This window comes from Mytilus edulis, unplaced genomic scaffold, assembly GCF_963676685.1.
Source record: "Mytilus edulis unplaced genomic scaffold, xbMytEdul2.2 SCAFFOLD_1411, whole genome shotgun sequence".
In the NCBI taxonomy this organism is placed as follows: domain Eukaryota; kingdom Metazoa; phylum Mollusca; class Bivalvia; order Mytilida; family Mytilidae; genus Mytilus; species Mytilus edulis.
The window spans coordinates 13,685-24,869 of NW_027268622.1; the positions used below are offsets into that span (position 1 = coordinate 13,685).

General features: G+C 33.4%; 2 long non-coding RNA genes across 2 annotated transcripts; one reads left to right on the forward strand and one right to left on the reverse strand.

The window, feature by feature from the left end:
• Positions 1-299: 299 nt before the first annotated feature.
• On the reverse strand, positions 300-4,978 carry LOC139508059 (uncharacterized). Its single transcript, XR_011661023.1, has 2 exons — positions 4,652-4,978; positions 300-653 (listed from the first exon to the last, which is right to left on the reverse strand). It is a non-coding gene; the product is annotated as an uncharacterized lncRNA (long non-coding RNA).
• A 277-nt stretch (positions 4,979-5,255) lies between these two features.
• Positions 5,256-9,572, forward strand: LOC139508058 (uncharacterized). The gene is made up of 3 exons (XR_011661022.1): positions 5,256-5,274; positions 7,201-7,295; positions 9,379-9,572. It is a non-coding gene; the product is annotated as an uncharacterized lncRNA (long non-coding RNA).
• Positions 9,573-11,185: the final 1,613 nt, after the last annotated feature.

Sequence of the window (11,185 nt, forward strand, 5' to 3'; positions counted from 1 at the left end):
AACTTATACAAAAAATAACTGAAAAGTGTATTCTCCTACAACAAACTATTATAATATCCATCATGACTTTTGTATAAAAGGGCAGCTTCACAAAAACAACAACTTCGAATTCTCCTGTACATGTGAACCTTTATATAAAATAAGGAAATTGCTAATGAGGCAACAACCCAGCAGAGTTCAAATGACATGGATATTCGCAAATAGAATCACTGCTCGGCCTCCAATATTAAGAAAACTCCATACCATATAGTTAACTGAGAAGGGCCAGACATGTAAATGAGATACAACGCAAACATGAAAACTGTTAAATTGTTTATATGATTTTTAATTTGTTAATACAAATCTTTAAAATTCTCCGACATATCTGACAACAATGTGTTTCTTGATGTTTGTTTCATTTACTTAATATATGTCTGTGTACCTTTTTTCGCTTTGTGGTTGCTGTCAAAATAATGTTAACCCAACATTTTTGATACTGTGATTTATTTATAATGATTGCTGCTGCAGTAATTAAAAAAAAAATCTTTGAATCTTTTTTCTTATAAAATTGAAGCTGTTTATGATACAATGAAAATTCGAATATTTATATAGTTTTTTTTAATTCTTCACATTTAACACATAACAACTGTGTCCCGAAATCATCATTGGTTTGTCTACAAAATAAAGTAAATGTTAAAATCATATTAATTTTTTGTCACCAGCATAGCATATATGAAAAACAAAATGTTTGGAAAAAAACATAAATCATATAGAAATATACATTTAGAAATGTCTTGGTGCAAGCTGAATTCCGCTACGGGATGCGAGATTATCTCGCTGTGGTGATGACACGACCCATTGGTGGCATTGGGTTGTTTCCTGCTCTCTTGTCGGGTTAATGTCTCTTTGACACATTCCCTGTCTGTATTCTTTATCAAAATTAGACACAGGTACAGTATTCGACAATCGATTGAATAGACAGTTTACAAAAATTACTATCTATTGTATAGTCAATTCAAATCAATTGACTACTGCTGTAGGATCAATCAATTGTTGTCGGTTTATTACTATCATTTGTAGTCAATTCAGTAAATCTATTCAATCAACCCTTTATTTTTAAAGATAATTGTATTCAATCGTTACGATCGATTAAGAGTTGATCAACTCAGTCAACTCTATCTTTTGTATTTCAAGGGTCACGATCGTATCGATCGTGTTCAATCGTTACGATCGATTAAGAGTTGATCAACTCAGTCAACTCTATCTTTTGTATTTCAAGGGTCACGATCGTATCGATCGTGTCCAATCGTTACGATCGATTAAGAGTTGATCAACTCAATCAACTCTATCTTTTGTATTTCAAAGGTCACGATCGTATCGATCGTGTTCAATCGTTACGATCGATTAAGAGTTGATCAACTCAATCAACTCTATCTTTTGTGTTTCAAGGGTCACGATCGTATCGATCGTGTTCAATCGTTACGATCGATTAAGAGTTGATCAACTCAATCAACTCTATCTTTTGTATTTCAAGGGTCACGATCGTATCGATCGTGTTCAAATGTTACGATCGATTAAGAGTTGATCAACTCAATCAACTCTATCTTTTGTATTTCAAGGGTCACGAAATAAAGATAAGAAAAAACTGAATAAATTCTACAGTACAAGTGCTGGAATGTTCTTCGCCATAAGACCATGTGGTAGAATAGTTAGTTGTGATGAAATGTACAGTCATGAATCATTAACGCAGGCTTTTTTATTCCTTCGAAAGGTATTTTTCAAAAATGGTGTATGCTCTGATAGGTTGAAGTATATCGGTTATGATATTTCTTGTGAACTCGAACCATTTATAAGAAGGCTCGTACAGAACGAGGTACCAGGTGCTGAATGCATGTTAAGATCAGTAGACTTTTTAGTAGATATTTTTCATGTTATGAATCATACTAAATCTTGTTGTATGCCTTTACACAACAATCCCAAATGTGAATTCCACCCAAAACTAGAAAAGTTTGTAGATATACATGGTTCAAACACAGAGAGTTGTGAACAAGCATTCAAGAGACTTAAACAGATTTAAGCATTCAACAAGGATGATGACCCGAAAAAAAAGAAAACTATTCTTCATTAACATAAACAATGACTTTAATGAAAGGACAGAAGAAAAGAGTAGTTAAGCTATACAAATTTATAATATGCAAAAGACTGTTAATATTGAAATTATATGTTAACTATGTTATGTTTTATTTGCGATTCAAACAAATGGTATAATGTGGCACTTCAACACGCATTGGCTCACACCGAACTGCAAGCTATCAAGGGCCCCAAAATGACTAGTGAAAAAACAATTTAAACAGGAAAAGCAGCAGCCTAATTTGTATACAAAATAAGAAACGAGAAACATTTATGAACCATAACAACAAACGACAAATACTGAACAGCAGACTTCTGACCAAGGACATTTGTAAAATGTTGAAGTCCGTACTTTAACCTGTAATTGTTAACTTTATATATATACATTGTTATTTCGATGGAGTGTTGTCTCAATGGCACTAATACCACATCTTCTTATTTATATGTATATATAAAAAATAACAAATCCTTGCAAAAAATACATACTCAGTATACTATTTGCAGTTATAATTATATGAAAACCGTTTTATAATATTTATTTCCACCTATGTTGTCGAATGCACAAGTCTTTTTGGATTACGCTTCACCAAAGCCTTCCATTGGTAACGATCGAGTTGTTGCATTTCTTATTAAGTTGGTTGAGTTGAATTTTTGTAATCAATTGTGATCAATCGTATCGATCGTTACGATCGAGTCGTTGTATTTCGTATTGAGTTGATTGAGTTGATTTTTGGTAATCAATCGTGATCAATCGTATCGATCGTTACGATTGAGTGTTTGTATTTCGTATTTCGTATTGAGTTGATTTTTGGTAATCAATCGTGATCAATCGTATCGATCGTTACGATCGAGTCGGTGTATTTCGTATTAAGTTGATTGGGTTGATTTTTGGTAATCAATCGTGATCAATCGTGATCAATCGTATCGATCGTTACGATTGAGTGTTTGTATTTCGTATTGAGTTGATTGAGTTGATTTTTGGTAATCAATCGTGATCAATCGTATCGATCGTTACGATCGAGTCGTTGTATTTCGTATTGAGTTGATTGAGTTGATTTTTGGTAATCAATCGTGATCAATCGTATCGATCGTTACGATTGAGTGTTTGTATTTCGTATTGAGTTGATTGAGTTGATTTTTAGTAATCAATCGTGATCAATCGTATCGATCGTTACGATCGAGTCGTTGTAATTCGTATTGAGTTGATTGAGTTGATTTTTGGTAATCAATCGTGATCAATCGTATCGATCGTTACGATCGAGTGTTTGTATTTCGTATAGAGTTGATTGAGTTGATATTATATAATCAATCGTATCTATCGTAACGATCTATGGTTTGTACTTTTTAGTTAGTTGATAGAATCGAAAACTTGTTATCAATCGTGATCAATCGTATCAATCGATGTTTTAAAGTCAATTGTTATTGTATCAATCGATTGTCGAATACTGTACCTTAATGCAAAATTATGCATGAATTTTTATCATTGTTAAAGGCCATACATGCAGTTGCCTATACTTGCTCTCATCCACCTCCTTTGAACTTGGGGTGGATAGTTGTCTCATTGGTATTCATACCGCATGTTCTTGTTTGTATAATGTTGACCTTTTGGTACTTTTATTCTCAATTTTTGTTTAAGTCAACAAGATTTCCTCTTAATCATGTTGATGTCTACTTTTGGTAATGTATGTCATTGGGTTCACCGGTTGCTGCCTCATTGACACCTCCTTTCATTGATGCTGCATCTATTGTTTTACTGTCTTGTTTTACATCAAAAACAAATTAATTTTACAGTGTATTCCTCATGCCATGGTTTTGTTTCAAGGTTTAGATAGCCAATTGGTATATATTCACTGACAACATTTGTATTCTTTTAAGGACTTTTTTTAGTTTTAAGGACTTTTTTTAGTGTGAAAAAAATGCCTCTTAAAAGTGCAAAAAAGTATTTTTCGTTTTTAAGTTGACCAGTCCAGACTTTGTTTACTAACAGTATATTTAAATTACTTTTCATAACAACGTGTCGCACTTCTTAAATGTTTGTATAAGCTAAATGCATTTGTTTAAAAAAAAAATCGAGCATAAATCATTTTGACCGTTTGGTGTATGTACAAAATCAGTGGCATCTTCTAGATATACTTTGTTTGTTTTTCGTCTGCTTATGTTTTTGAATTGCGTTCCCTCCTTCAAATGTGTACAACATTGCGCATCTCTCCTTTCCCCCCTTTTTTTTACACATATCAAAATGCAAACTCCTTTATACACTACATATAAATACAACAAATTTATCTTGGATGAAGTTCATATTTCGGCGTCATATTACTTTTCCATCAAGTATTTTTAAAGTTAACAACCCCAAAATGTATTTACAGCGTACACACGACTGTTCGAGTGGTCCCAGTCAATACAAAAATTGCCATTTATTGTATGATTATTAACTTGCTTACGTAGCACGGACATGCATGAAACTTCAAAGAATATATAACTACTCGTTGTTTCAGTTTGCATTAAAATTTATGTAACAGTTTGTGGTGTTATATCATCTTACCAAGGTTTGATGTGCTGTTATTTTCCTTCGCGGTCATGGAAGCCATGCTGTCTGGTGTTTTCCACGACTTGTATGTCGTCACAAACAAAATATAAATAGCTTTAAACAACAATCGGTACACTCGGGCTTTTCAATAGTATTATCGTAATATAATTTCTTCCGAAATCAATAACCAACTTCTTGGTTATTCGTCTTGGACATTATCTTTAAAAACAAGCTAAAAAAGCCGATACTATTCCGAATGTCATAAATTACCATTTTTATATCACTTGTCATCCAGACGCTCTACTTTGAAAAATAAAGCGGCTGGATGATCGAGACTACCAAATCACACAAACAACTAGTCTCGATCACCCAGACGCATTATGAATATAGCGTCTGGATTTTTGTGTCTTTGGATTTCGTTCATAGATGGCGTTTTAAAATTAGGTAATGACCTTGACTACATGTTCCCGGAAGGAAAAACTTCAGGAAATTATATGGACGACAACATGCGGCAGTGGTTGACCAGAGTTGATCAGAGTTGTGAGGTTCAGTGTAAAATGAAACGTTTAAACAGCATGGAAAATAGACAATTAACTTATCAAGGTTCATGTTCACGAATGTCTCTTTTAATAGGATAGGTAAGGTAGTTTTTTTAACACATAACTCAGAAAGGGGGGGGGGGGGTGCAAACTTATCCTTGGTTGTTACAACCTACTGTTTTTGTACACCTTTATGCAACCAAGGATTAGTTTGCAAAATCATAACAACCAGAGGCGGATTTAGGGGGGGGGGCCTGGCCTCCCCTTTTTGAGAAAAAAAATTGGTTGCTTATATATATATATATCATTGAAGCGTGACTGGAGCGGGCCCCCTCTTAGGTCAGTCAGTGGGCCCCGACTTTGAAAATTTCTGGATCCGCCACTGACAACTAGTATCATAAAAATAAAATATTTGACAGTTTGTATTAGGTTTGTAGTTTTAAATATTATACCTCATGCATCAATCAATGAAATCTGAGACAACACAGTAATCTCAGCTGAAATCTCAATATAAAAAAAACCCAAAACTACCAAAAAATTTGACTCTTGAGTTATACTGCAAATCACAAGGATATTTAATATGACTAATCTGCAGTAAGCACCAAGAATTGATGCTTAAAGGGAAGTCCCTTCTTGTACTTTATGCAGATGAGTCAAACTCCTAAATTATTTAAAATATATTTTAAAAGCATATTTTTAAGATTATAGATTCTGTGTCCAACCAGCAAAGATCATCAAGGGACGGTGCAAGAGAATATGAAATTCTTCTTACAATAAGACAATTTATCCTCATGCTATATGGATTATGCCATTTAGAATTTAGAATGCACTTAATGAAACTAACAATTAAACAAATACAGATTTACCGCTGTAACAATTGTTGATTGCCATAACAGGCTGATTAGTATTGAGAATGAAATAAATAATATGACCAACAGAATACAGTATATTATAACTATCTATAATCTATGTACATTGTAATCTATGCATAAAGTATCTGCATTGAGTTGCATCTGAAATAGTAAAATACTGACATATTATATCTTTTCCAGGTCAGTTATCTGTATTGAATGGCTGGAGAATACAAACCTAGTACAAATGTATATAGGGGAACGAAGAGGCCTCACATATAACTGACTGTCATTTTATTATTAATAAAAAATTGAGAATGGAAATGGGGAATGTGTCAAAGAGACAACAACCTGACCAAAGAGCAGAAAACAGCCAAAGACCACCAATGGATCTACAAAACACTGAGAAAATCACGCACACAGAGGCATGCTTCAGCTGCCACCTTAACAAAAATGTGTACTACTCCTGGTAACATGGGGTCAAGGTGATAATGAATGTTATACTAGACTCCGAAATATATAAATGAACTAAAATTAAATATCATACAAGACTAACAAAGGCCAGAGGCTCCTGACTTGGGACATGCGAAAAAATGTGTAGGGGTTAAACATGTTTTGCAAGATCTCAACCTATCCAGCTAGCCATTGTAGAAAAACAAAAACAATAGGCACATTAAATCTCAGTTTAAAGAAGTCATATTTAGTCCTATGTCAAAATAGGAAACAAACCAAACTAAGCAAAATGACGATGAAAAAATTTACAAAGGACTACTAGCAGTTACTGACATGTTCCTCGGACATATGTGAACTTAACTTTAAATGTCATACACTATATGCATGATATGTTTTATCACTTTTTGACTTTTTTTTTTTTAGCATATGAAATATATCTTGAATATATTGTACCAATGGTTTTTTTAAGAATATTTTTTTGGCACCCTAATACCGGTACGACATGAATTACCAATAAGAAAAATAATTTCTTTGGTTTTATTCCGATACAGATACATGAAGTCAGACTAAATGTTTTTGAACCTTGCATATCTACTTGAACTTGTTTCTTAGTTTTGCAAAATTACTTTATTCAGTAAAATTTCTAAACAAATGTATAGTTTTGTAGACATTGTCCTCACACAAATTGCATTTTATTAAACTTGAGCTAATTATATTTCAGCAAAAGGCTTTTCAGCCATACAAAACATGTATTTCATCTTGGAAGAAAAAGAACAACAGTCCTGATGATGGTGACAGGTCAAATTAATCTACCAGGTAACACATACACAACATATTGTTTTAAGGCTTTTCCATTTAAACATACATGCATGCATATTGGGACCAGGGAAGACACTTAGAGATCCAAAGTTATAATGTGGGGTGGGGTTAATTGCAATGAAAATGTTAGTGAAATTCTCAATTGGCTTCTATCAGTTGATTATTGATTAAGTATAAATTTAACTTTATTAGCTATATAGCCTCCTTTTGTTGTGCTTGATATCTTGAATTTTTATGCCCCACCTACGATAGTAGAGGGGCATTATGTTTTCTGGTCTGTGTGTCCGTCCGTCCGTCTGTCCGTTCGTCCGTCCGTCTGTCCCGCTTCAGGTTAAAGTTTTTGGTCGAGGTAGTTTTTGAGGAAGTTGAAGTCCAATCGACTTCAAACTTGGTACACATGTTCCCTATGATATGATCTTTCTAATTTTAATGCCAAATTAGAGATTTTACCCCAATTTCACGGTCCACTGAACATAGAAAATGATAGTGCGAGTGGGGCATTCGTGTACTGAGGACACATTCTTGTTTTTATATTAAGATAAGTACAGAGCTCCAGATAAGAATTCACAAATTGGGGTTTTTACCCACCATTTTCTTATGTAATTGGGTGATAAAGTTTTTTAATTGCATTATCAATTCCAATTCACCCCTCAAGTAAATATCAAATTGGGTTATTCACCACCAAGCTCCTTAATGTATTGGGTTTTTTCATCAACACAATATTGAAACTTAAGGCAGTATCAACCCCAGATGTTTTTCCATCTTAAATAATTTTCTTTTCTTGTATATGTACTAGCATGTCATAATTGATTTGACCTTAAGTTTCACTTATTCCAACTGATTTCATTTTGACGAAACCCTGTGGTTATAAGCAATGTACAAACACGCCCGTGCGTTCGATGGACACTTCCTACAAATACTGGCTGAGTCTTGTTGTCATCATAACTTTCTCTCAGCTATTCAAAAGAAGCTGAAAACATGCTTCTATTCAATGATTTTACCGGACTCCCACTTTCGTTTTAATTCAATGTATGTTATAATAAATGAGCAATTTGAAAAAATATGACACCATGACACACGTTAATTAGATAAACGCCGAGAAGATCGAAATCTTTTCAAAAACATGTGTTCCTTTGAGCAACGGAACATTCCGACAGGGTCCCATACAGGGATCTATTTTTAGAACGAAAGGACAGTTCCAATTATAAATATTATAAAAATAGATTTACGTGACGACTGTAAACAGATAAGGGTGAATAACGCAAACGGTAGCCATTAAAACGGTTGAGAACTCATGGTTTTGGCATATAATTGGGTTTTCCTTTGAATTAATTGGGTTATTGAACCCTGCAATTGGCAATTGCATTGGGTTTTTTATTATTTGTATTGCGTGATCACGCAAATACGCAGCTTATCTGGAGCTCTGTAAGTAAGTTAACACTTATAGATATTCTCCATCAAATATAATATTTTTTTACAACCAGTATATATTTTAAATGGAACGTCAGAAAGCGAGAGTAAAAAAAAAACAATTCACAAAAACAGAAAATTGAAACAAATGCATGACATAGATGTGTTGAAAAACAAAAGGAATGTTTCTCTGTTTAAGAGTTATTGTATGGACTACAAACACAATACAACCCTCTTAAAACCCAGGTTATATCAGGTGTTAAAAGTGAACATACACTGCTTGTATATGATTTATAGTTCATAACAGTCTCATTCTGTACCTCTGTCAAATTAGCCATACTTGGTATAGAATAAAGATTATTTGTACACAATGATTTTCAATGTAAAGTTTCACATAGGAAAATAACTTTGTATAATTTTCATATGTCTGTTTCCTGTAAACTAGTAACGATTACCAGTATAGTTGTATAGTTCTGAGCATTTTGTCAAACATATAAACTTGTTATAATATTCCCTGAACATTTTGGTACAGGATTGTGGGTAAAACTCTTAAAATATAAATATTTCTGTAACAATTGTACATGTAATAACAATTAGCCACTTCATGATATCCATTACCAAAAATGTTGTATAGTCTGATTATAACCACAGAATTTACTTTGCTTTTCAGATACTAGTGAAGAAATAAAGAAACAAGAGTAGACACCATTTGACCAACTGTGCTTACAATACTTGTGCAATAGTTGTAATTGATGTCCATACTACATTGTAGTGTCATACATGTATGATAATACATTACAGCATCCATAGAATTATCATCTTGGTCGTCAATGCCTCTCATTTCTTAATAAATTGCATTTGTTATTTTGGTTGTATGATTTTCTAAAAAGCCTTTTTTGTTATTAATGGAGTAGAATGTTGAAAAAACAAATGACAAAGATCATTGCTGAATGAAGTACAAGTATTTTTTTTAAAGTTTAAATAGACAATTGGTATGGTGTTTGAGTGATGTAAAATAGATATTTCTTATTTGTTTCCAGTACATTAATAAGCACTTTATCACACAATCAGTGGCAGATCCAGAAATTTTCATAAGTTGGGGCCCACTGACTGCCTAAGAGGGGGTCCGGCCCACTCCAGTCATGCTTCAGTGATTCCCTATATAATCAACCAAATTTCTTTCCAAAAAAGGGGAAGCCAGGGGCCCCTGGCCCCCTCTAAATCCGCCTCTGACAATATCATGAAAATAAATTAGCTGTAGCTATTTGTTGTATTTCGTTTTACATTGTTTATTTCTGACATAAAACCCGCTTAAAAAAATACAATTTGAAACTAGAAACACTTATCCTAAAAATTGCATTTTAATATTAAAACCAAAGAGAATGAAGAAAGAACACTATCGAGTGTACCTTAATATGATTCTGAAAAGTAATCATTACATTGAATGCTTATAATTATAATGAGATATGGTATGATTGCCACTGAGATTTATATCCACCAGAGTTCAAATATTGTGCATTCAATTTGTAGGTCACCTTTCAACCTTCAACAATGAGCAAAATCCATAGCCTATAGTAAGCTTTAAAATGCTCTAACATGGCAAAAACATTGTTAATCTAACTGATATTTCTAAATTACTGAATGTTCAATTGTTATGATGGAGAAAATAAGTGGCATTACAGTTTATCATGTTTATGTCATGGACACAAAGACCATCTAGGAGTTTTGCAAATGCCTACTTTGGACAGTCAAACGACAAGTAGGAATAAAAAAATCTACTTTAATGTTGAATATATTAAATTGAGAATAGATATGGGGAATGTGTCAAAGAGACAATTAAGTAGAAGAAAACAGCCAAAGGACACAATGTTCTTATCACAGCAAAGAAAATCCAGCTCCCTCAGGCAGGCTTTAGCTGAACTCTAAAACAAAATGTGTACTAGTTCAGTGAAAATAGATGTCATACAAAACTTCAAAACATAAATGAACTAAGATTGAAAGTCCTACAAGGCTATTTAACATGCATAAAAATAAGAAGATGAGTATAAAAAAGATGTGATATAATTTCCAATGAAAAACTATAGGTTACTGTACAGCCTTCAACAATGAGCAAAACCCATACAACGTAATACCAATATACAGTTGTATAAAGATGAAGGAAAAACAAACGACAACCACTGAATTAGAGGCTGTTGCCTTGGGACAGGCACATATATACATACATACAGAATGTGGTTGGGTTAAACATGTTAGCGGTATCCCAACCCGCCCCCCATACCTAGGACAGTGGTGTAACAGTAGAACATAAGAACGAACTATAAAAAAATCAGTTGAAAAAGGCTAGTCATCAGATGGATACAATTAGAAATACTACATAGAGTGGACGTGGCCGGGTACTTGTATATCCCAACAACAAAGGTGCATTTGAGTATGATTGCCAATGAGACAACTCAATCAAAGTTCAAATCAAGTGGATG